The sequence below is a fragment of the Solea solea genome, chromosome 8 (assembly GCF_958295425.1).
Source record: "Solea solea chromosome 8, fSolSol10.1, whole genome shotgun sequence".
NCBI lineage: Eukaryota > Metazoa > Chordata > Actinopteri > Pleuronectiformes > Soleidae > Solea > Solea solea.
The window spans coordinates 4,942,453-4,969,023 of record NC_081141.1 but is presented as its reverse complement, the minus strand read 5'-3'; the positions used below and the strand labels follow the sequence as shown (position 1 = coordinate 4,969,023).

The following is a 26,571-nucleotide window of genomic DNA, read 5'->3' as shown; positions in this document are numbered from 1 at the left end:
CCTGAGGAGGAACCAGTGGGATATGTGAGGGCGGCAGCTTCTGTGCAGCACTTCTTTTAATGACCCGTCTTGATACAACCAGATGAAGTGTATTTTCTGAAGAAATTGCTTTGTGATCCAAATCTTCAAATGGTTTTCATGAACAGGGGGGGGGAAGAGAGCCGGTACGATCCAGTACTGCATACCAACAAAAAGATTCACTCACAGTACACGTTATTGGATAGAGAGAAGAGTAGCTGCCTGTCAAAAACCAGAAAAAGCTCACATTCAATCCAATCACGGTTGCGTGCTCAGCAAGAAAACACATCTGCTGACATTGTGTCACGCCAAACAACACGCTATCTCCTCATCCGTTGCTTCTAAGTCATCGCGTATTTCTTCAGGAATCATCTGTGCTGTGTTTTGATCCACGTACTTTGCCTTCTGCCGACCATCTGATGGTCAGACAGACAGAAAGAGAATATAAAGAATCCTTTCCTGCACCTTGCCTGGTTTAGAAAGCAGAATGTATCATCGCTCTTGTCAGCCAACATCTCTGCACCTCTGTAGGTGTCGCAGTCTTGACCTTATAGAGCTGAACCCTCACTTGCCTTTTCGTCTAGCTAAGAATATCAACTTTAATACAGTTCATCTGCCTCCAACCTCATTCCTGCTGGCACGACATAGGAACACAAATCATTTTCCAGCAGATTTAAGCAGATTGAATCAGCAGAGGGATCTACCTTGAAGTGAAATATTGCTTCTCAGAGGGAGGCTGAGGATTTGGCTTCATATCAGATGTTGATGGTTTATCGTAAGAGCTGTGAGCGCGCGGAGCACCGACGGGGGATGTCAAAACTACTCTTTTACCGCTGCAAAAATTCGATAAACGTGTAAAAGTAAATTGCATCTGCCAAAGAAATGCAGCTTGATTCACATTCAATTTGTGACGGCGGCACACAGCCAAGTGAAGCAGAGACTTCACAGTGTCTCTCTTATGTCTGCTGCATGTGGTGGTTTGTGTGTGTTGGGGTGTAACTGGCACCTCACAAGTCGCTCTCTGTGAGGGAGTGAGAGAAATGTCACAGGATTGTAGGCATTTGAAACAGAAATACCTTTGATGTGTTGCTGCTAACTGGCCGGACTATAAATAGAACACTGTTAAAATTAACTTAACGTTCCACTTTACAGCCAAAAACAAAGTAGTTGTTCTCTATTAAAGCATTCACCAGTTTACTCAGTAGGAAAATAATCAAATTCTTGTATTAGTCCGACTAAAACTGGACTTTTGAAAAGACATATAAACATGTTAGCCCGACTGAAATTGTACTAAATTAAATTAAAATAACACACCCGTCATTATGATGCATGGAGTTTGCATGTTCTCCCCCTGTGTGCATGGGGTTTTCTCCAGGTTCTCCGGTTTCCTCCAGTCCAAAGACATGCAGATTTGGGGACTAGGCAAATTGGACATTCTAAATTGACCGTAGGTGTGAGAGAGTGAGTGGATGATAGTTTGTCTCTATGTGGCCCTGTGATGGACTGGCAATCTGCCCAGGGTGAACCCCACATTTCGCCCTATGTCAGCTGAGATTTGCACAGCAACCCCCGCGAACCTTGTGTGGTGGATAAAGGGGTAGAAGATGGATGGATGGATGGAAAATAAACCAAGACAAAGAAGCCGGTACACAGGATAAGATGACATATTAAGGCCACCTAATGTCGTGGAGATGGACACTTCTTTCAATAATTCAATTTTCTACTAGTGTTTAAATAATGGGACAAGGACGATAATCCAATTAAACGTCATAGTGGCGCTACAGATGTAGTATGAAGTGACTGAAGGAGCTGGGAGATGGTGGTGTTTGCTCAGTGTTGTTCTCGCTGCAGAGAACAGAGCAGGGTATTAATTGTTCCACTGTCAGCCACAGGCGGTCGTCTCATCCCCAAACCATTAATCATAAAGTGAGGGGCAGGCGAAGGGTGCAGGGACAAAATCACATATGCATGAAAGCAATTTGCAACAACAGAAAATCTGGTCATGAAAAAAGGCAGATTTTCATGCCCAGGTTTTGCATTTTAAGATGCTTTCTTGTAGATCTTAAGCAAGCCAACACTTTGCTCAATGGTCCATTTCAGACTAACTAGCATGGAGGGTTTACAGTAAAGATACATGTGAAAGAAGCGTCTCATTAAAACTGGCCACAGACAGAGAACAGTCTGTCTCCCTCTAAATAACAATGAGGCCTCTCGGTTTCCTGGAGTCAGGGTTACGACCAGCACCGGTCTCTACTGAGCCATGAATAAAACGAACAGTTCATGAGTCACAACCTTTTACATCCACACCTATTCATGAGGAGAGGAGAGAAGCAGCCGTTACAGGCTGCAGGCTCCACCTACCTCTCTCAGTTTAATGAATGAATGGAGGCTCTATTGAGCCTGGACAGTCTCTGTTGCTTCAACCCACAGTGGAAAGTATGACAGCTCAGAAGCAGGTAGGGGATGGGATGGCATGTTTTAGAGGTCCTACCACCAATGCTGCTTCCGCTTGACACACGGCAAGTGAGTTGTATGTGTGTGTAGATGTTTAGGTGACAGTTATGACAGTTATCAAGCTCACACAATTGAGGTTTGCTCATGTAAACAATGAGCCCTAAAACCTTTGGTACCTTTACATAAAAGCAACTGGTTCTGTTCTTCTCTCTTTCCTCATAGAGCAGGAGGTCCAACTTTATGAATATCCACACTTCTATGTTTCCATTTGAAGATAAACATGATCTGCATCCAGGAGCATCTCAGCTCTGCCATGTTTCAAACAGCAATTTAGATTTGAAAACAATTCAGCTCTACATTCAGATACAATACTGGGCATGAGGCCCAGTTATTTATACATGAATTCTGCAAACGAACAACTAGATCAAGAAAATGTGATAATTATGTAAAACTGAAATGCTATAACAGTGTTTTTATGCACAGTGTATATGAAAATGGTCTATATCTCCGAGCAAATAACACACAACGACCAGCTATATGTCTACAGACGTCCCTCATAAAGCCCGCCCACTGCTCCACTGGCTCCCAGAGAAGCTGAGCTTCCCTGGAAGTGACGTTTTTGCCGCAATTGTCCAATCACCGTCAAGCTCATCAAAGTGAAAAATAACTATGCTGTGTCGTCCCATAGAGATGGTTAAATGTGGAGGCTGCTACGGGAATACGAAAATCACGTTAGACGATCCGCCATCCGCAATAAACAGCTGATTCTGATGCTATACGTTTAGTATAGAAATGTAAATTCAAGAAAGTACATATTTGACTTTGACATTTTAGAGGAAGCTGAGCTTCACTTGCTGTCTTAGAGCAATCACCACTGCCGATGTAAACAGGAAGCTGATTGTTCTCTGCAGGTTCATGTCAAACGACCCTTTTATCACTCAAAACCAATTACATACTGTGATGTGATTTATTCTCATTATAAAAATGCCAATTATAACCACTTTGAATGCGTGTGTTTATGTGTTACAGCAGTAAAAAGGGTCAGAGGTAGACAAGTGACAAATGCCAAGATGTAAGGATATAAAATGAGGAATAAAATACTAAATGTAAGAAGTGAAATGCAAAATAGAAATAGAGCAAAAAAGATAAAAGTATGTCCCAAAGTTTGAGACCAAAATCACCACATCAGTGAAGTCAACCCCATAGGAGACAACAGGACAAGATTACTGTTAAAAGGTCAACGTGCCCTCCTCCTCCTCCTCCTCCTCCCCGTCCCACGCTTTGACCTCATCAGTGACACAGTTCTCTCCGCGGTTATGCTGCAATGACACACACTGTTCCTCTGACCCGAGGCAGAAATGAGGCTCATTATGTATGAGTGTAAAGTGGCTGCTTGGCCTGAGGACAGTAAAGATGAAGAGTGCAGCACACAGACGGTGTAAAACAAACATGACCTATAATACAGAGCCTGCTCACGGAGAGAGGGAAAAAAAACACATACGTCCTGAACCAAATGCTATTGTGTGCAAAAGCATTACATTTATTTTCCACATTTGGATTCCTTCATATGCATCAGTGTACAGCCAGTGTTGCCATTTGAAAGTCATAGCGAGTCTGTATAATTTTGACTGTACAATTTATCAAACGACAGGGTGACGTTATCTTAAGGACAAAAGAGTGCATATATCTATCAAACTAAGGTGTAGTATATACAGAGTACATGTAAAAAACAAGGGTCATACGTAAACACAATTCCATACTAACATGATCGATTACACTCTTCTCTAAGCAACATGACCACATTAACCACCAAAACAAACCCTGTCTGATTCTTTACCATTGTTTTTAGCTGCACACTTAAAGTTTTAATATGCATCGTACTGCTCTGAGGTACAATAATAACCTGTCTTTTCAATATCCACAAGGCGGATTATCTACCGTGGTAATGTTCCAATGTAACTGAATAGTGGGATGAAAGAAGTTCCCTATTATAACTAATAGATTTTGTCTCTCGGCAGATTACAGCTGAGGGGATATACTGCACAAACAAACACACGGCTTCACTGACATAGTGATGGTATTTAACAGCTACAGTGAAGTGTTATGGTGAGAGCAGGAGCAGTGATTTCTGGCAGCTTCTCAGAAAACTCATCTTCCTCTTTTTCCACCTACCTACACACTCTTAAATGATATGTCACCAGGTAGGTGAACATTTATTCAACAAGCAGGACTTTGCGTCAAGTGGAGTGAGACATTTCATGTTTAAACAATTGGAGACATTTGTCACAGAAAGAGCAACCCACGCTCAGAAACTCTCTCTGTGTGTGACAAAAGCAGCAGAATTCACCAGAGTGTGACTTATGTAATTTTTACTGGCCGTCATTTTCCACAGCTGTCCATTGTCCTCTAACAGTTACACCATCCTGCCGAACTGAGCTCAACAAATGACTTTTCAGAGATGGTAAAGATTGATAGATTAATAGGCTTCTGACCCCCCCCCCCCCTTTATCACAGCCTCTGCTCCATCCTAACGAAGAGCCTGGTCTTGCTTCTACTGGGCAGACATAAGACGGAAAAAGACTTTCCCATTGAAGGCTGTGAAATATTTATAGCTGCTAAATGTAAGAATAACTTATCCGGTCCAAGTCCTACTGCTAACGGGCAGTTTAGCAATATGTAACTGATACTCACTGCCACAGCGACCCTTTGGCTCCATTCAAATTATTATTATCCCCTATTATTTTTTTTTAAAATGAGGTAACGTAGATCTGGTTTTTTTCAGGTATGTGGACACATATATCTGATTGTGAATTCAGGTTTTCTTTTAAAATATTGTTTGTGTTATAGAATGTGGTCCTATACAAACAGTAGTCCATGCAGTTTTTTTTGTGTGTACTGAGTATTGTCGTCATCGACCTGCACTGGCAGTGCCAAATAAAATAAAAGCCAAATATAACTGGAGGATAGTGTCGTTCTCTAGAGCTAAATTTAAGCCAAATAGCTGTGATCGCTTCCATTTCTAAGTGCTCTCCAAAAAGAAATGATCTGATGGTGTGCAAAAAGACACTTGTGGTTATTATGAATGTGAACTCTCAAATTTGAACAAAATGCCGTGTGCACATTCAGTACATAACTTTCAGCTAAAAATGGATTGATTGGTTTGTGGTGGGACACACAGAGCAGGCCAATAATGCTAAAATTAGATTCATTATGATTTCTTAAATAAAATTAAAATTAGATTAGATGAGACATTATTGATCCCACACAGGGGAAATTCACTGCAGCAAAAAAGTGGACAGAGATAGACAAGTGACAAGAGAGAATGTGCAATACAATAATATATAAAAAACAAGAATCTAAAAATATCAACACATTCACATAATATACAATATACACCTTTCGCAATGGAAGTATTATTGATGTGTAATTACTAATTAGTATTAATTGTATTGACTTGTGTAGTGAGTGTTTAATTTCCACAGATGTACAACCTGCACTAACTAACATACAATACAATACCATAACACAAGGGTTAAAATGATGGACAATGAAAACCCAAAACCATGGTGGAAACTAAATAAATGGCCAAAAAGAAGAAGAAACACACTTAACTTAAATGTTAAGGGGGAATGGGGGAATTATACAATTTCCTTGCATTTGATTTTATGTGGTCATCTGGTATTTTAGCGTTATTTTTGATAAATATTATCCAAAAAATAATGCCACTTTTTATTATTATTATCTAACCGCAATTGGATCAAGTGGAACAGTGGGTTATACAACAAGCCGCTTGTGTAAGAGATGATTTGTGTGCTGCTACATGCTTCAATTTAGAGATGCATGATTTTTAGATGATTGACTCCGTCTCCCCCATGACCCTCAGACGATAAGCTGTAAAAACAATGAATGGATGGATGGATGGATGAATAGACAGCTGGTTTCAGGGCTTAAATTGCTACTGACTCACTTTGAATGTATATTTTTTGTTCTGCATTTTTTGCCAAAACAGATAGAGTTTAAATGTTCATGTGTGTGTTCTTCTTATGACACTTTATGTTCTTTGTCTCGGTTGTTCTCATCCTCTCATCTCTTCAGTGGCATCCTCTTCTCATCCTTCTACCGTGACTCTTCTTCTTCTAACAACAACAATAATAATACTTTCAGCAGGCTGTACACCGAGAGGTGCAATGCTGCCTAAACGTGTGCGATCTCTGATGAAGGCACTTTAGGTAAAAGCAGTACATAACTGAGAGAGCGCTGCCTCCGTACTGTGTTTTAGATAAAAGCGTCCATTAAATAGCACATAATAGACACGGCAGTAGAATGTGCTGATACAATAATGGTGGAATTGCATGTTTGCAGTAGAAGTGTCAAATGAAATGTCAGTGAGACGCAGACACGGTGGACATCACTTTAGCAACATTAGCACCTCTTGCTAAGTAGTTAGCAACACCTCTGCTAACCTCTAAGTGTTATGTCAAGCACCACAGCACCAACGGTCAAGTCTGCGCAAAGTAGAGCAAGCTATGCAATTAAACTAGACGAATGTCCTCGTCCAAGAATTAAGTGTGCCAGGTGGCAATATGCCCCCTTTCACTTAGTTAGCATTGGTCAGTTTCCAGTTTAGCTGGCAGCTAGTTGTTAGCATGTCGAAAGCCATTGTGAGTCTTCCTCCCCTCCATGAATTCTTAAATGTTTAAATGTTAATTTCTTTAAACTGGCACAGAGTAAACTCCATGTTTGTGACACTGTTGTCGTTCTCTGTGTAACGGCTTCTTCTTTTATGTCTGGGTTACAACTGGGGGTAGAAACAGTGGAACATTAAAGGAGAAGCCGACTTCAGTGGTACAATTAGTACAATTTTAGTCAGACTAACATGTTTATAATGCCTTTTACAGGTCCAGTATCTAGACTAGCACTATAATCAATGTTTTATGGTGTGAATGAACCCTATGTGTCCTTTCCTGCGAGAGAACTGTAGAGAGAACTGGACCCTTTATTTCCTTTCAACATATCATGACTTCACACCTTCACCACAGAACTGCAAAGCTGTTAAAACAAACAAACAAACAACAAGCTCACCTTAGTTGAGCACCTTGCCCTGAGCTTACTACTGCATTGTGCGGGAAAAGCTTGTTTTGTAAAGTCCGGCGTGTGTTTGTTCCATCTATTCAAGCCGCTGTGCCTCGCCCGCAGGAGAAATGTCAAAACATCTTTGTGTTCAAATCCCTAACTTTGGAGTTTAGCACAAAGTGAAACAGCGCGTTGTGTGTCTTCTTCATGCTGACGCAGCTTCTCTGCCTGCCTCGAATCTCACCTCTGCCCTGTGGGGTCAATCTAATGAAACCTTCACAGCTGCGTGACAGCATCACTAAACCACTAAACCTGCTGACACTCTTTTAAGGGTTGTGACAGTTTTTAGTGTCGAGGGGGGGGTTTATATGCCGAGGCAATTGAGAAAAGCCACTAAAAAGGTGTTCAGAGCTTTTAAATATAAATAATCCATTAAAGCCATTGGCTTTTGTGATTGGATGGTGACCTTTATCTGTCCAGGCAATTATGGGTTTATTTCCTCCTTATCAAGGGTCCTGTATTCTTCTTTAAAATGCTCACACTCTGGATTTATTCTTTATTAAATGTCCCAAAAAAAGTCCCATACTGAATTGGGGGGAAAAACGCTGTTCCACTTTGCTGCTCCATCAACAGGGAATAACTTGCAAAAACAGCTGAGTCTCAGGTAACTGGTCTCACTCGATGTTTTTAGATGAACTCCAAATAACTTTTTGTCATGTGACTACGTGGATGTTGTTAACCGGATGATATCTATTGTTTCAGTAAATCTGGCTGTATTTGTATGTAACCCCTGTTCAAAGTGCTGCTGTCAGGCTTTTCTGGTTACATAAATGTTCTAATTAATAATTCATGCGAGTGCAAATTTCTCTCCTTTCTTAAATGAAATAAAGAAAGCTTCTGAGTTCAATGAGCAAGAGTGCTAATTACCATCAATTACCTACTTAAAAGCAACCGTTATTTAAATCAATCATACCCAGAATTCACTAAAACACCAATGAAATGATCAGAACCCCATTTAATGGCTTGTAAATACAATCTATTTGAAAACAACAACAGAGGCTACCATTGCAGATTAAAGCCTGCTGTAAAATTATTATTTTTCTTCACAACGGGGAACAGTAATTGTCATTGTAGTGGCAATGTCTCCCCGTTTGTTCATGCATTTTTGTTCTCCCCAATTCACCAAACCCAATTTCCTCTGCGTGACCAAAGACGTGAAGCTGCTGTTTTGTGGTCGACCAACGCAGGAATTAAGTTGTAATTCATTCATGGAGAGGACTAAAGGACAAAATGTTTTAGTGTTTTTAGTTTTCTAGTAGTGTCCACTTTCCGCCACTTCTACTGCATACTGCAAAATATGCTCTACTGCATCCAAAACAACCAAGTCAATAGTAAAATCAATGACAAGTAGCTATTTATGCATGTTTGAAGTCCCTAATTGAATACTTGAACATGATTTTGCCATAACTTAGAATTTTAAGTATCAAAAACAACACTTTTTCTGACTTCCTTTCCTTTTACACATGTGCAGACCTTTGTCGGAAGATGACATGAAATGAATATTGACGCTTAAACACGATTCATCTGAGTTAACCTGCCACGTTTTATGGATTAGCTCGCATTATTGTTATGCTGGATAGACGGCAGTAGAAACAATTTCTTGAATGATATGTGGTGATGATATAAATATACTCAAGCACTTAAGTACTGAAATTATAGCTGACAGTTCAATCAGATGTACTCCATGCAGCAGAGGGACTGTGTGTGTGTGTGTGTGTGTGTGTCTCCTGCAGTAAGTCGGTATCTGTTGTTGGACTTGTCTCTGCCAGCTGTGACATAACAGACCATTTTTGGCATGACGTTGCAGTATTTTGTGGGCGAAACCAGTCAGAAAGTGACATTCAGCAATGTCAAGTTACAACAAAGAACTATGAATCGTCCATATTTGCACTCTGACGTTAGTATTTTAATGGTTGGCGCGGAGACGGCAAGTTTGAGAAATAAACTAGAAGAGAGCACTGCATTGAGAAATTACCGTTATTAAAGTAAATTAAAGAAATTAATTGAGAATCTTTTAATCCTGCTATCAAATATATGACACAAAAGCATAACCCTCCATGTATTATGTGGTCCAAGGCCAATTTGGTGCTCACTCACAGAGTGAAGTGAGCCCAATTCATTCATTTAATGCCTGAATTAAAACAAAATGCTAACTTTAAATGGTGATTTGTTAACATGCTGATTTTGCTCACGTGTTTCTGAACGTGGTCAATGGCCAAATCATACTTTCCATGTCTGTGATTATACAGTGGTCCACTGTGGTCCACATGAAATAGATGTCATAATACGGCCATTACGACTGTGCGTAAATGGTCTGTATTTATGTAGCACTTTTCTAGTCTTGGTGGTCATCAAAGCTGCTTTACACGACAGTTATGCCATTCTACGGCGCCCCAGACATGACATGGGGAAAAAAAACTCTGTACTCTGAACTGATTTGTTCCCACGAAATACTAATACCGTTTACAGGTAGCAACGCAACCCCGCCTCCGCCTCGCTGAATGCATGCGCACTCCTGCAGCAGGGGATACAAATTCTGTTAGGGATGCAACGACCTTGGTATGGCACTTGCAATTCCACGCTTTTGAGAATATCTAACTCATTCTCAACCTAAAATAAAACTCAATATAATCTCTGTCCATCCCAAAGCTTCAGCCCTCTTCACTCACTTTACTTGTGCAGCTCTCCTGGTAATTTATGAGTGTGTACGTTTTACCTATTTCTTGGGAACTAATTAGTATTTTGTGCGCACGTTTTACATACGGGGGTAGAGTGGCTCAGTGGTTATCATCATGTTATCATCAATGGTCGCAAGTTCGACTCCACCCCTGGCTGATTGTACTCAATTCCATTGTAAGTCGCTTTGGATAAAAGCGTCTGCTAAATGACATGTAATGTAATAGGTATTTCGTGGGAACAAATTAGTATTTTGTGCTCACGTTTTACCTATTTCGTGGAAATTAGTATTTCGTGGGAACAAATTAGTATATTGTGGTAACTAATTAGTATTTTGTGGGAACAAATTAGTATTTTGTAGGAACTGATTAGTATTTCGTGGGAAGAAATTTGTATTTTGTAGGAACTAATAAGTATTTTGTGGGAACAAATTAGTATTTCATGGGAACGAATTGGTTTTTTGTGGGAACAAATTGGTGTTTTGTGGGAAAAAAATAGTATTTTATGGTAACAAATTAGTATTTTGTGCGCACGTTTTACCTATTTCGTGGGAACATATCAGTATTTCAGGGCTCCATACCATTCACACATTCATAGAGCACATCTATGTGCAGCACATTTTCTATCACACAGCTTTCATAGCCATCAACGTGAGGTTACGTGTCTTGCCCAAGGACACGTGCAGAGCCAGGGATTGAACCCACAACCTTCCAGTTGAAAAAGGACTCGTTCTGCCACTGTCACTCTATGCTGTCGTCCACATGCATCCCAAAAGTTAGTGAACACAGACCGTATGCGCTGACCGCACACGCCCCAAGTAGGACAATACACTGGAATGGAATGGGGGATCAGGTACACATGCATGGGATGCCAGACTGCAGTGGACCCTCATTTTAGTAGGAATGGAATCGCATATATATAAAGTATGGAGAGGCCTTTCTGAAATAGCTCACAGAGAATGCCAGCTCCGTGTTTGATGCTGTTCCTTTTCTTTATTAACGACTCCATTGTTCTAGCTTTTGTGTGTGACGAGCTGCATTTAAATAATTCCATTCTGTATTTTGAATGGCTCCGTGTTCAAAGCTGCAATTTTTGACATTCCTATTCTGACATCCAACAGCACACAAATACATTTGTGCTTGATTCTGGACATCTCCCTCCACAGCTCCAGTGACTTTACGGTGACGTCCAGCGATCGCTCAGTGCAGGCCTCATTAGCCCACAGCATCAAAGGGATTGGCAACACTTGAGCGACAAAGTGTTGTTGAGACGCTCCATTTCCTCTGAGATGCAGCAGGTGTTTTTGAGGAAAACTGAGGACAACTGATCCTCATTTAGGGCTAATGAGGAAGTCATTATTCAGACCGTATTAAAATGTGCTTGAGGTTGTTGATGCTTTGATTTTCTAAGCATTAATGTGCAAAATTGTGTTATTTTATTTCTTCAATCCAATCCACCCTGACTCACCCTGAAAAAGAGGGTTTATAGTAGAAAAGTAACCTCAGCAGTCATTGTTAAATGAAGGCTTTTTAAGCACTATCATATCAATGTATGTAACAGCCTTATAATTAATTAAACAGCCACAAACCCATGCTTTTATTTTCAAGGTAAAATATATTCTGCAGTCTGTTTGAATCAACGCCAAAAGCCATACATTGAATTCAGTATTTTTTTCCCTAGTTCTTAGCAAAATAAAAATGTATATGTTGTGCCTTCAGGAAGTGAAATAAGGCTTCAGTTGAATTACAGTACTTATAATTCACTTAGTAACTGTAGAAGTATTCATCTGTGGCTTAAACTCATACACTCTGCGCCCCACCCTATGCTGAACTGTTTAAGGAAATCATTGGGCCTTGATATGGGCTCGGTACAACGTGTCTTTCCATCAGATCAGCCGTAACTTCTACTGTCGAACCGGGAAATGAAATCCCCCCCAATGTAAAAGTCAAAGTGTACGAGGCGCAAGTGGTAAAATAGAATCTAAATCACCACACTAATATCCCGCCACTGACCTTACTGATAAAAAACCCAGAGTGTAAATATGCGCAGACGACACATAACACATAAATTCTCTCTGAGGCATGAAACTCTTGCAGTGCATCACTGTGACATCAAGCAATTATCCCCATCTGGCTGAGACTGATCTGACCTCAGCCTACATTATGAGATCTGTGCGTGTGCGTGTGTGTGTGTGTGTGTGTGTTCGTCACTGTTGTGATACACAGGTGTCATCAGCAGAGTCACTTCCCCACTTAAGCCACAGGCCCATCTGTTCCATTCATACCCAGTGGAGGCAGGTCACAGTTACAGCCAGGCATTACAAGTAGACTGACGATCAGCAGGTGCTCAGGCATTATGCGGGGAAGAAATTGTGTGAATATCAAGTGTAACAGCTTGTGATTTCTCCATCAACACCAACACATGGAAACATCACGTTTGCTCTTCCCCACCGTCGGCCAAATACCAACCTGATGCATCATATTTGGAAGAAATGTTCATTAGTTGTGTTTCCTCAGTAAACTGCCCCAGCCGTGTCTGGCTGATAAAATATGTGCTCTGCGTAGCGGTTTGAAGATAAGCGCTGGCAGGCGACCAGTTCAATGAGCACAAAAAAAAATCCACTCTGATTTTTTTGTGAGTCTCACAGAGAAATTAAAGCCTAATTGCTCCCAGCAGCAACAGCCCACAACTGCTGTGGTGCTGTTTTAAAGGTCCAGTGTGTGAAATCGAGGGTGGTTTATGGGCATGAATTGAACATACTACGTTTGTATATGGCTGTAAGGTTTTCATAACCTTAGAATGAGACTTTTATATGGACTTTTGCCAATCCATCCATCTTCTACCGCTTTATCCTCCACATGAGGGTCGCTGGTGCCAATCACAGCTGACGATAGGGTGAAAGGTGGAGTTACGCCCTGGACAGGTTGTCATCCATCGCAGGCCCACATAGAGACAAACAACCATCCACTCTCACACCTACAGTGTCCAATTTGCCTAATCCCACGCACACCCCGGGCAGAAGATGCAAACTAATAGATCAAAATCTAAGAAGTAGAAGCTGGAGAAAAATGTATGTCATCCTTTTTGGTACGTGAAGGCCACCGTAGTTCCCTGAGGCACTCGTGTGGGAAAGAAGGAGAACAGAGGTTTGTTACTATCAGATGCCAGTCATTCTTACTATAAAGTCCTTTTTTTGAGTCTATTTTCCCCAAAAGGAGGAGAAAAGGTGATGGGAAATGAACATGATCTACACACACACACACCAATCCTTAGTAGCTGATTAACTACCTACCTTTTAGCTCTGTTACCCAGAGAGAGAGAGAGAGAGAGAGCACTGTGCTCCAGTTACAGGCGGGAGTTAAAAATAGGCCTCACTCAGTCACTACTCAGCCTTGCAACGTGGAGAGCAGATTGTAAATGAGTGCAGTGAAGTGGTTGAATGGCAGCCCTTGTTGCTTGCTTTTCTGGGCTCCGACACACACACACACACACACACACACACTGAATGCAAAGCAGCAGCACACACTGCTAACGACTGAGCAGTAAACACACTTATCCGCGTACTAAGTGTCTGGTTGCATGTCAGATAAGGACAACGGCACCTCTGGGGCTCTCTGCACGAGTGCGAGAGGGAACGGCGTCGCGCGTTTTTACACTAAAATGTCAACCGTGAAACTTCACTGCTTTGCTGTTTGATGCACGTGAAGCAGGCGTGAAGCGGTGTGTGTGTGTGTGTGTGATAATGAGCGACACAGATTGACACGGAACATCTCGTGTTCTATCACGTTTTCGTGGCTAATCTTTTATCACGCGGTCTTTGCACTCGCAACAACGACGCTGCAAATAAGCCTATGTCATGTACGAAACATAAGAAAGATAATCACCAGTAGTCACAGTTGACACGTTTTTTTAAACAAACAGCAGATCAGCTGAAGACGTGACAGTCTGACGTGGGAAGATTCCCGTGTGTGATTGTATACACACAGTTCAAGATCAGTTTAAAAACACGCCCAGTCTGACAGAAGGATCAGCGTGTGCTGCACAGGCAGTGAAAACACTATCACACAGCTTTTAATATACAGCTTCATTGTGTGGAAACAATATTTTTAGCTCGTTCGTGAGCAAAACCACAAACTCTGTTCCTCCTAAATGTTCCACTATGTTACTGTGGGCTCATCAAAGTGTGGTCGCTACGGTAATAACAGCTGCTGTGAGGGTGAGACTGAACTACAACCGTGAAGTTGTGGGCCTTCAAATTTAAGCCATGAGATGCAGGAGAATTTTAAAGTTGGTAGGATTAAGATGGATGCATGATTCACGGTATTATATGTCGTCATTTATTCTGTTTAAGGATTAGTGAAGCTTTAATAATTCCTGTTTATTTCTGTGGTCTAATTTTCATGCCACTCTTCAGCCTAAACGCGCATACGCTGCTGACGAGAAACCCGCGTCACAGTCCTGTCACCGCGTCTCCAGTAGCTCTCTCTCCGTTGTATAAAAAAGAATTGTCGTCTAGCTTCGTGCATGGGCCATCAGAGCGAGGAATCAATACGGCCTCTCGTGCTTCATTAAGAGCAGCGTGAGGCATCGCTGTGACGGGGGGGGGCCTTAAAAATGTGTTGTTAACCTATGCATGTGCATAGGTTAAGGTGCGGGGTCAAGCCAGGCGAGGAGTCTGAGCGTCTGCTTTGCGGCCGTTTAACCTCAGGTTGCCTTAATGATGCACATGGAAGGCTGCGGGCCTGAGCTCATGTTCCTCTGTGGTCTATATTCAGTGCTGAAATCAGCGTTTGACCTGAAAATGGATCCTGTCCAGTCACCAAAAGCTGTGTCTGGTGTGTGATTTGCATTGTATGTTGATTCTCTCTATGCATGTGAATTGATTTTAATTAACTCCTTTGCAAGAGTAAAATACATTATAATACCAACAATAAAAAAACAACAAATCATTTGTATACGAACTTCAGCAGCTCAGCGATTGGCTGACTAGATAACCTATATATGCATCCTCGTCCAGTTTAAATGAGACTTTTACCGTCTTTTCCCCACGAGAACAGCCTCTCTCCGCCCGTTACTATGACAAATTACATTTCCTGCGACTGCACACGCGGTCAACAGTGGCGACGGGCACATTTGTTCACGTCGACGTGACAGGCCCTTCGAAAGCTTCCGAGACAGATGCTGTGATTTGTGTTCGCGACGGTCTAAAAATACTTTGTGGGAACTTCTGTTCTTGTCCTCCTCTTTAGAGTCAGCTCTGCATAAACGTAGTAGTAGTAGTAGTGGTCTCCTGTTCCATCTGCCGCCACACCTCCACCCGCGCCACATGAAAGCGGGCTCCATGGGCAGCTGCTGTCACCTTCCCCCGTCGCCCCCTGCAGGAGGCAGACCTTTATTCAGACCTCCAGACACAACACCATCAACCCCGTCGCCCATCGCTGCCCGAGCTGAGCTGACATTTCTCTTGAAATTTGACATGTGAGCTACGTCTGCGAACACAGGCTCCTCTGGGTCTTTACTTAGCTCGGGGAGGGAGACAGCTGTTACTGCTGCTACTCTGCACTTTCCTGAACAATTGTTTACGTTGCCGGTGCGTCTCAGAGCCAGGTGTGAGTTGTGACTGCTCAGCAGTTTCTTTGCATGTTCTGCTCCTCCTCCTCTTTCAGGAAATGTTGGACTGACAACGTTGTTTAAGTACCACCCTAGTTCCCGCACGTAGTCTCTTTAAATAAAACCCTCAGTCGCCAAGGACGACGTCTGGAAACCCACAAATACTGCATACACTGTCGGGCGACTACAATTATCCCACACTAAATGATATTTTGATAATTGATTGATTAGGTCTTTTTGGCCTTTTTATCTCATAATTTCAACTTTTTATCTCATAATTATGACTTTTTATCTCATAATTAGGACTTTTTCTCTCATAATTAGGACTTTTTTCTCATAAATTTGACTTTTTATCTCATAAATTTGACTTTTTATCTCATTATGACTTTTTATCTCATAATTATGGCGTTTTAGCTCATAATTAGGACTTTTTTTCTCATAATTTTGACTTTTTATCTCATAATTATGACTTTTTATCTCATAATTTCGACTTTGAGGATATTTTTTATCATCATGGCTAAGTTTTACCTCTTTTTTTTTCTTCCATAAAAATGTGAATAAACTGAGACTCATTCATAATATTCTGTGCACATACTTCACCACAGAAATATGCTGATGGAACAAGGCACGCTGAGGCCCATCACTGATAAGCGTTGCAACTCTGACTGATTCAATTAATACAAAGCGAGATACAGTATATTGGCCACGGCAGGCTAAATCTGAGGGGCTTTAACCTGCTACAGTGAGACGATGAAAACATGCACATCTGCTTAGACAACTCACACTCATGTCTGGGAAGCTCTCGTCAACCAAACAACAGCAGCATCCTGCTCTCCATTTTGGCAAAGACTTGGGCAGATTAAAACTTTCAGAGACAAAGAATGTGAGCTGACGCAAAAACACACATCAGATGAGAGGAGCGGGATCAGAATGTGAAATTTACTAAAGGAGGGCAGTGTGTGCAGGGCTTTGGTACGACCTTGTGTCAAGATCGATAAAGCAAACAAATTGATATTCACACGTTAACCTGCGTGATAATGGGTGACGCTCGGACTCAGGCTGCTTGAGGAAACAATGCCAAGAAGTGCATTATAACCACTATGATATTAAACCAGAGCGGGCAGAAGGGAACTGAGGTAATGCTTGAGTCAGTGGGAGGTACAGTAAATATTCACCTGGCACGTGGTCAACGTTGTGCTGCTAAACTTGGCTGTTGCCGCACATTCATAGACACTGTACGGCACAGAGGATGAAGCTGGAGCCTTCACTGAGGAGGGGGGGGGCTGCAAGTCTGAAACATGATCTGTCAGAATCTGGCACTGTCGACTGGATACAGCTCCTCAAAACATATACAGTCACCTCTCTGACATTAATCTAATTCATTTGGAATGAATTGCATTCATATCGTTGCTACTGGTGCCTGCTTATTACTCTTTCAATTAGTTTGTTTTATTGAGGGTTGGATTTTATTCAGCTTCCATATCTTAAGCACTTTGTACATCACTTTGATAAATGCTATAGATAAAGATAATTATTATCATTATTATGATCATAGCCACCAGGAGCTACCAGGGACACTTGTTAGGGTCAATGTTTCTCCACGTCTTTGTGAACACGACTAAAACAATTTGAGCGATCAGCTGGGTTTGACCGGGTGGCCTCACAGACAGACCCAGAGCAGTTTAATCTGGTCTTTAAAGATTATTCACACTGTGTAGTGAAGGCGGCGGAGCGCTGAGCAACAGACTGCACACACACACACACAACTACGTCTGCCGTTCATGTCACTTCTAATCCAACTGCAGCCGTGTGCACGTCGGATTAGGGACTAACAAAGAAGCAACTGAGATCCTACCATGGAGTAAAAGAGGCACCGTTAAAGCTGCGGTGCGTAACTCTTGGTCTTTGTGAACAAGAGACAAAGTGACATAGTTTTAATCTGAAAACAGACTTGAATAAGGGAGCGTTTGTGTGTATACAGCAGCAGTGCAGAATATCTACATCTATGTCCTCTTGACTTACAAATAGTCCTACATATTTTATTATTTTTGTTCACATTTATGACTTTGCAGTCCACCTGCAGTATCCTCACAGGCCACCAGGAGGCCACAACTCACACTAACGAAGCACTCATTAACCATGTTGTCATCTGCATTAAACAAAAATTGGTCTTATTACTGTAAGCCAGTAAATAATGCTGTCCAGCTGCTTAGCGTATATATATATATATATGTGTGCGTATATATGCTTATATATATACATATATATATATATATACACATATATATATATATGTGTATATATACAACTAGAATATATTGTAAAAGTTTATTAAAACAAAGTTTAACTAACACTAACTGGCAACCTCCTCCCCAAATTTAGTCCAAATTCAATTTCAACATAACCTGAAGCCACAACAACTAAGAGTAGCCTTGTTAGTAAATGAGGTGCTTCTGGGTAATTCTCAATACTACAACAAAATGCAAATCTTCGTGGGTCCCTGGGCAAATTCCATATTTTGTTATTTAGTTCTAACGTGAAAAGGAGTTGGCTAAACAAACCCTGCAATAACAGTAAACAACACTTCCATCCAAATGTTACTTTTTCTTTTCAGTGAATTTGAAAAATCACTTTCCTGACCGACTGCGTCAGACGTTGCTGATTTTCAGTCGGACACATTCTTCCGTGTTTCCTGTGCCCACAGGCTGCCACACAAAACCCCCACACTTCCACCCCCACACTCAACAGTTGGAAGGCAAAGTTATCTCCGAAAAAAAGCCTGGTGATCGTGGCCAAAGAGCTTAACTGTTTTTTCATCATCTGTCCACAGTGTCTGCTTCCAAAACACACTCCGGATTATACAGACGTTACTTTGCAGACTTCAAAAGTTGACTTTGGTGTTAAGGTCATGGACACTGAGCCTGTTGGTGGAGTGGTTTCACCACTTCATCTGTGTTTAAGTAAAAACCTTTTCGGCAGCTCCTTTACAGTCATGTGGGAGTCGTGCTTTGCTTTTCCACCCAGTAGAAGCTGCTTTGTCTGCTTTGGTCTTTCAGAACCAACCATTTCAATCGTATCTCGAGCTGCTCGGCTTCTTTTTGACCTTTCCTTGCTTTACAGCCATCAGTTGATGTGCACGAGAAAGTATTCTCAGCTAATGACTGTTCTTAACCTACTTTACAAGTGCTAACAAGTCAATTAAAGCTCTAACGCAGAACCTTTATCACCCCCTGTGGATTTCTGAGCAGTTACCAAAACAGTCTGCTGTCTCTTAGACCCCACTGTATTACCTAGTTCTCTCCCCCCCTGCCGCTACCCACGCTCACACAAATGCACACTAATGGTGCTTTTCCATTACACAGTTCTAAATTCATGGTTTTGTTTTGGCTTTAAATTCATTAGGGCTGGTACCCGCTACCTCTGGCAAAGATCCAAGATAAATGTGACGTGAACAGACTTATTGGTCAGAGAGAGCCGTCACTGGAAGAGTCATGAGCGCGACGTCCGACACAAGACTCAAAGCGAACGATGGGGAACTTTAGTTCAGTTAAAAAGACTTAAAAATCCTGAAAATGCGCGTTAATCTCCAACATTTAGCAAAGGAAATGTCTAAAATCTCAATGTTTAACAGAGGAGTCTGGTGTATTTAGTGACATGAGACGACTCCCAACCAGTTCTGCCGTATTTCACCGGAGTCTGTGCTCCGCTCATGCAGGAAGTACTGAACTGAATGATTCAGTTACACCAAAACAACGTATAAACGTATACGAGGGCAGCCGAGTTGTGCTAGAGCTGTATACTGGAAAAGCGCAATTAGTGAAAGAGTGAGAGAAAGAAGCAATGCTGAAACGTGTGTTTCTATGCTAATTTGGTAAATTATATTACGTATATATATATATATATATATATATATATGTCTTCAAGTGCAGCATTTCTTGTGCAGACTGGATGGAGGAAACTTAAATTGGAGCTGCGTGGCGAAGGAAACAGCAGCAGCTGTGATTCTGTGTTTTCAACATCGTGACGATTGTGATGAAAGTGAATCTTTTCGTGGATGTTTCTTGGTGTTTTCAGCCACAGTGCTGCTGTGTGAAGCTGTATCTCCTTGACTTGCGATGTGCGTGTCTTCGCCTGCTCAGTCGTGCTGTAAAATGCATAAGAGTGGAGTCAAATTGAGCTGATTTGTATGTCTGCTGCAGAGGCTGAACCTTCTTTTCACTTTTACTCGTCTAGACAAAGGCAATGATGATCTACACTAAACACACTGTTATTACGTTTTTTCCTGACACTTTTGTTGCTCGTGTATCTGGCTTTGGAAACTTGTGTGTAGAAATTTAAAGGGCGGACAGACCCTGCTGTGTCTCCTCATGCTATGATTTTTGCAATCACTTATCAGGAGACGCTGAGCAAACTCCAGAGGTAAAATAAACCAAAAACATCCTCAGCCTGGAAGAGATAAGGCTGCATGAAGGGAAAACATCCGAGGCATCCTGCGAGCCGCTGATCCCCCGCTGCACACTGCCCAACAAAAACATACAGATTTTCACCATTTAAGTGCTATGAGTGCTTTATCACAAGATCATGTGGAAAGGTGCTATGAAAACAGCACACATTCTTTCTATTACATGAACCTCTGGAGCAGGTGATGACAAGCAAACGAGAAGTAAAGAATTCTGCGTTTACAGATTAAAAGTCGAACTTCCTGGACCTTATTTTCCGACCGCGATTGTGACTTTATTAACTGTGCGTGGATAACACTGACTGCACAACGTGGAGCCAAAGAAAGCAGCGTAGTAGAGGAAATCCACAGCTCTCAGCTCACTGGATATTCTCCAGCACTAAGTTCAGAGTCATGTCTCAGTCACAGATGTGGTCAACAACTTCCTTCCCCCAAATCATAACCATTAATTCAGTACATGTTTCTTTTTCTTTTTTTTGTCTATTTGATGTCTGTCATCGTGTGTTGTGGAAACAGCACGGCTTTGTAAGTTAGATTGTACACCCTGCTCAGAACATTTAAAACACAGTGGACACAGTCTTACGGTTTGAAAAGGACAGAGAACGGAAGAAGTGGCATAAAAACTCTTCTTTAAATGGAAGTCTGTAACTCTACAAGTCTTCTTCTAGAGCACGATGCTCATTTTGTAAATGAAGCTCTAATTTATATCCATATTTGGGGCCAGAAGAGTTCACTCACCATTTTCAGCAGGAGGAATAATGGAGCAAAGACAGCTGTGCACACTGAACCATTATGAATTATTGCATGTATTTAGATATATACTGTATGCACATGTGAAGGTATATAAAAAGCATTATTCCACTCTTCCCGAAATAGAAAACAGCACGACAACAGTGGCCACCGCTGAGGTGTAAAAGACCATTTATCCTCCCTTTATTTTTGGCTGGGATTAATATTAATACGAGAGTGACGTGCAGTCGTGAAACTGTCCAGAGAGGTCTGACATCAAAGCATGCGACAGATGTGACAGGATAAGGTCACCTCTTCCAGGGAAGTACAAAGAGAATGAGTTATATTAGACCTTTTGGTAACACTTTATATTAAGGAACACATATTCATCATTAACTAGGTGCTTGCTTAAGTAGCACACTAGCCCTTTATTAGTCATTATTAAGCATAAAATAACCTTATTCTACCTCTATTACGACATTTTTCCTAAATAAGGTGTTAATATGTGCTTAAAAATGACTAATAAAGGGCTAGTATGCTACTTATATATGTTAGTAAGCACCTAGTGAATATGTGTTCCTTAATATAAAGTGTTACCAAACTTTTAATATGTCCAGATACACAGATATGCGTGAATAGATGGCTTCATATTTACAAACCCTGGTTGCAAGGAAAGCAGTTTGCTGCAAAGACTGCATCACAAAACCTGTTGTGTTAGTTGTTGTTATTCTGTGTCTGTTTGGTCTTCTTGAATGTGTATGCTGCATCCTTTCGACTAAAAAAAAAGGGGATAGTATTGATAGATGTTTGTGTGTATCCAGCAGCAGTAGAATTCACTTCTGAACCTTCTTCTCCAACCACAGCTCCTGAGCTGAGCTTTGTTCCCTCTCATCTCCACAGACTTCTAAAAAACGATTTACTTTACTGCAAAGATGCGGAAGGCCTGCCCTTATAATCACAAAGTCTATCTGCCCGTCTTCCTCTGTGTCCCACAGACGGACACACGGACACACTCTTGTAAACAGCGCAAGCCTCGGCCCGCTACAGACGCTCAGAAGGCCACACGAGCCGAGGGTGTCAAGACACGGAGCTCTGTTTCGACTTATTACCAGTCATGGTCTCCCTCTGACAAAACAACATGAGGAAAAACTGGGTGGAGACACCCATGGAGAGGGAGAGGCTGGAGGTCTAAATTAATCCCACATGTTCCCCTAGAGTTGACTCTCCAGGCAGCCTTGGCGGGTTGGGCTGGTGGGAGGGCGGCGGAGCACAGAGAGCACCTCGCTGCACGTTCCCGCACTTTTTCGCCCACACACTGCTGTGCACTCGGTCCACATGGATCCATTTAGCTCAACTATGGCATCAGAAGGCACAATTAACTTTTTTTTTTTTTGGCGAGCGCCGCGGCTCCAGAAAATTCGCCGCTTCACCGAAAACCAAAAAAAAGGTTTTTAAAATAGACAAGCGCAGAGGAAAAAAGGAGCACTGTCACACGTTTGCAGTGAGACACGGGAAAGGCTTCTACAAAGCTGGAGGATAAATGACACTTTTGAACAAAGACAATTACTCTGTATAGTCTGCAAAGGCTCAGAGCTCGGCTGAAAGAAAATGTGCAGATTTCTAATAAACATGTAGGCGGTTTTCTCAGTGTGCACACATTCATAATTCAAAAGTTTTATGGTGTGCAGTACAATACAGCACAATATTCCATATACATTTTGGATTTCTCGTTATTTCTCCATGAGATCATTAATATTACACACAAACCAAAGACGGGGACACTTGTCTCAACTTGAAACGTCATGTGATCTTAATTTGGCACCGGTCTGTGTGGAATGTAGTCACCCGGCTCAAAGATGTATGGCAGAGATCCAGGTGAGAGGATCTCTCATTATCTTAACCCAGTATAGTGACAGGAAGGCTGGGCTGAAATGAGCTTAGACAACCTGCTCTTTATCTTTACGTCTCTTTTTTTTTTTACTCATCAGTAAGTAAGTAGACTACTGCGCTGGCATACAAGAACATTGAGCTCAGCCAAACTTTAATAAAAGCACTTTTTTCTGTAGTTTCTATAGGAACGACGTGTTGAAGCACCACTGATGGACTCCTGACCTCCAGTGAGAAACATTACTCCACGGCTTCACTCTGAGAAGACTCAACAGCTGGACATACCATGTCTCCACAGGCCAACTGATCTATGGTAGTTCCCCGCTGCAGCGGACAGGATCTGGTCTGTGAGCGTGATTGGACGTATTAGTTAGCATTGGTTTGCCCCAAGCTAAGAAAGTTCACATTCATGAACCACGACTCACATGATTAGATCAAGACATTTGTCAGGAACTCGCATTTGATCCCATTACTGTCAAACAGTCAGCAGCTAAAAATACATGAGGAATGGAGTCTCGCTTCAGAAAGTGAGTTCCCGTCGGAAAAACCGCGGCGAGTTCACCTCTCTTTCTTCACTGTTTCCTCACGCAAGGTCTACACACATTTAAAAGTCACATTAGATGCAAGCAGACACTCAATCAGGCCAATGACTGCAATTCCAGTGATTTCTCGTCCACTGGCCGACATCACAAATGAACTGGAAATCTCTTAGTGACACTAAATCTTGACCTACAGTGGCACAAGCGTTGTTTTATTGTTGATTCCGATCACTGTAAATGGAAACAACTGAGCGAGGATGAATTTAAAAAAAAGGAAATTCCTGAGATTGAAGCTCTGTGACGGTGGCTCTGCCTCTGCATTGATGAAATCAGGACACTGGGGGATGGTACATTACACAGGAAGGAACCAATTGTGACCGTAAGTGCTTCACAGTGAATGGAGAGTTAACCAACACGCCGCACCGTGGCGGCTCTATCAGCTTAAGCACTGTGAAACTGCGGAGGCAGATAATTGGTCAATCTGTAATTATGTCACACGCTGTAAAAGCATAAAACCATAATAAGAACGATTTATTTTTTTTAAAAAAACACCAAACAGGGTCAAAATATTAGATCAAAAGCAAAAAGCTTGAGGTCAACTTGTAATTCAGTGAACTAATGTTTCCGTCTCCTTTCATTATTGCCTGCCAGCTTAAGAACCGCGTGCAGCAGAGGTGACACACGTCTGTCAGCCCCTGAGACCCTCACTCCAAGGTGCTGAAGGACAAAGACCCACAGAGGAAATGAAATCCTTATCAACGCGGACAAAGCTGCAAACATCACACCAACCCAACGCTGCTTTTTATCCTCAGTGACAAAATAAAGCTGATATCTCTGCAAAACCAGCGCCGCATAGACTCTGTGTGAACAGGCCGAGGGGGATATTTCAGCCCTGGTGAGTTTGTTCATCTATCTGCTGCTTGTCGCCTCTTCAAAAATGATCAAAATGTTATCCTCTGTGTGACGGGGGGGAAAGCATCACTCATTATCCTCCTCGGCAGCGGGGATGAAAAACTAATGCTGTGACAGACAGTGTGTGTGATATTTCAGTGAATGTTTCTGATGGCAAAAATTGACAGGTGAAGATAAACACCGGCGAGCTTATCTGAAGAGCTGAGGTCTGACACATTTACCAGAACGATGGAATATGTTTTAAAGCTCATATGGAAGTCAAAGATGTCACATTAGAGGTTGAGATCCTCTAGGTTTCAATATCACTTGGCAATATCCTGCTACTGAGAAACACTATTGAGAAAAGATGCTATTATTCTGCTTAAAAATGCAAAACACACACTTTTTGGCCGGTTTATCTGCTTTAGGGCTCTTTGTAGAAACATGGCAGTGCAGTGCTTCCATTTATTTTCTAGTTAACACAGAGCTTAAACGTTACACAGGAGGAAGAAGAAGATAATTAAAAAAGCACTCTGGAAAAACACGACCACCAACGCGGCGAGGCATTAGCGATTACAAGCTTGTTAGCGCAACCTCTCGACAAAGATGACGGCGGCTCAGTGTACGTCCTCGCGAGCACCGCACGGATTAGGGTCCATGAACACGCGTTCAATTACAGATTTAGACCTTTAATTAATAAGATACAGCAGACCGTGGTGTCGCACGCAGCCGAGTGGAGCGGGAGGTCAAGGCTTTAAGGGGCCTGTGAGCTAACGGTGCTACGTGGTTCTAGCACGACTTGGCTCGACTTTTTTGCTTTTCCATTAGTGACAGTATCAAACCAAGCGATGCCAAACTGTAGATGCGTTCAAAAGAATATTATTCTCCAACATTTAGCAAGGAAATATCAACATTTAACAGAGGAGTATTTAGCCACAGCACTGCCGAAATCCAGCGATTGTGAGCCGAATCACAACCCAGTTTATTGGTTAATGGTCTGTATTTACACAGCACTTTTTTGGCACAGGCGTCAGAAGCAAGAACATTTCGGCATGTAGACGAGCGGGACCCGGGAATCGAACCCACGCCCTTCAAGCCACGGAGCTACCGTCGCCCCAGGAGCGAGAGAGCGTGGTGAGAAGAGCAGCTAATTATACCCACTGTCATACTACGCTAACACTGTTTAGTTTTTCTGTTGTGTTTTTAAACATTCCTCTTACACTGTAACCACCTCTGTTTCTTTACAATGTCAACATGTGACGCAATACTGCATTATCCGCTAATGTAAGGTAAGGCTAACAAAATGGCTAGCTTACTCGCTTCAAAATCAAATGGTATCTATATCCCAATATGTGCTGTGAGTGATTGAGGTTTCTTAAGTGTCAGGAAAATGTTTTACCGACACTATAAATCAAGAGAAAAGTGGGGTTATATGCTCTCATGGATACAAACACACTTATTTAAGCAACCAATGGAGTCAGGAATACAAGTTTCTGGCACTTTCCTATCGGTAGCCAGTGAAGCAGACTGTGTTCGTCATGTTCCTAATGTTACTCAAAATTAGATGTAACCTACTTAGCCGACGCCATTGTGCCTATAAATGTTGTCAACTGTGACATGGTGTCATCGCTGTAACCCAGAGACTTCATTTGTATATATTGTATATACATATGTATATATATATATATATGTATATACATATGTGTATATATATATATATATGTATATATATATATATATATATATATATACACACACATATGTTGCAGCAGTGGTTCACAAACTGGCCACATAACCACTGCAGGAGAGTCCTGGGTGTCCAGGGGAAACTAGGTTGAATGAAGAGGACGAGTAAAACAGCAGGTCTATGATAAACCCAGAGACATTATTCTCTATATACTGTATATACTGTGTGTGTTCCAAGACCTAACACCTAAGAGGTATAAACACAGTGTATACAAAGTGTCACAGCTGACTGTCACCACCCTCTTCCGCCATCTTCTGACAACTCAGCTGACGACTACTGATGTTGGCCAACGCGCTGGAAACTCAGAGGGCAAACAATGCCTTCTTCACGATGTGAATGAAGTCAGATTCAGAGGGATCTAAAGTGAAAAGGAGGAAACAGATGTGGAAGCTGAAGATTAGATTTCTGTAGGGCCTGCCCCCATGCAC

General features: G+C 41.8%; 1 protein-coding gene and 1 long non-coding RNA gene across 2 annotated transcripts in view; one reads left to right on the top strand and one right to left on the bottom strand.

The window, feature by feature from the left end:
- LOC131463435 (uncharacterized) overlaps positions 1-24,995 on the top strand; it is a 44,425-nt gene extending 19,430 nt beyond the window's left edge. The window contains exon 3 of the long non-coding RNA XR_009241042.1: positions 24,157-24,995. This is a non-coding gene — a long non-coding RNA (uncharacterized LOC131463435). The remainder of the gene's footprint in view (positions 1-24,156) is intronic.
- zdhhc8b (zinc finger DHHC-type palmitoyltransferase 8b) overlaps positions 1-26,571 on the bottom strand; it is a 69,516-nt gene that overhangs the window by 38,097 nt on the left and 4,848 nt on the right. The gene's annotated exons all lie outside the window — the stretch shown is intronic.